The sequence below is a fragment of the Frankliniella occidentalis genome, unplaced genomic scaffold (genome assembly GCF_000697945.3).
Source record: "Frankliniella occidentalis isolate FOCC.00 unplaced genomic scaffold, Focc_3.1 Scaffold5, whole genome shotgun sequence".
NCBI classification, from domain to species: Eukaryota; Metazoa; Arthropoda; class Insecta; order Thysanoptera; family Thripidae; genus Frankliniella; species Frankliniella occidentalis.
The window spans coordinates 2,136,900-2,137,437 of record NW_026267135.1 but is presented as its reverse complement, the minus strand read 5'-3'; positions in this window follow the sequence as shown (position 1 = coordinate 2,137,437).

Genomic DNA, 538 nt, shown 5'->3' with positions numbered 1-538 from the left:
GGCTCTTTTCCTTTTCGGCTTTGCACTCTCCCGTAACCGCAGAGCAGCCCCGCCCGCGCGCCCCGCGCCGGTGCACGCCCACCCCGCCACGCCCCGCGCCAGCAGCGGCGGGACTCCGCAAATAAATGAATTTATCCCTCGCGTCAGCTTTTGCCTTTTTTCCCCTCTCTCGCTCTCTACCTCTTGCGCACTCTCCCTCTCTTTCTCTCCCCGTCATTCTGGATTACGCGGCAGCCAGAGCAAGAAAGATGCACGCGATAATACGGTGGTGGTGGTGGTGGTCGAGGGTGGGGGGAGGGAGGGGCCCCCCTCTCCCCTTTCTCTCTCTCTCGCTGCGCCCCAGCAGGACACGCACGCACACACGCGCGCACACACACACACACACACACACACACACACACCTGCACATAACGTAACCTAATCACGAATGTAAATTCAAGACCCTCCAATGCGCTCTTTCTTCCGTGTGTGCGAGGGCCCCGGCCCCCCGGCCCGCTATGCGCTTCCATTTCTTTCAGACGCCGTCCACATCCCCCCC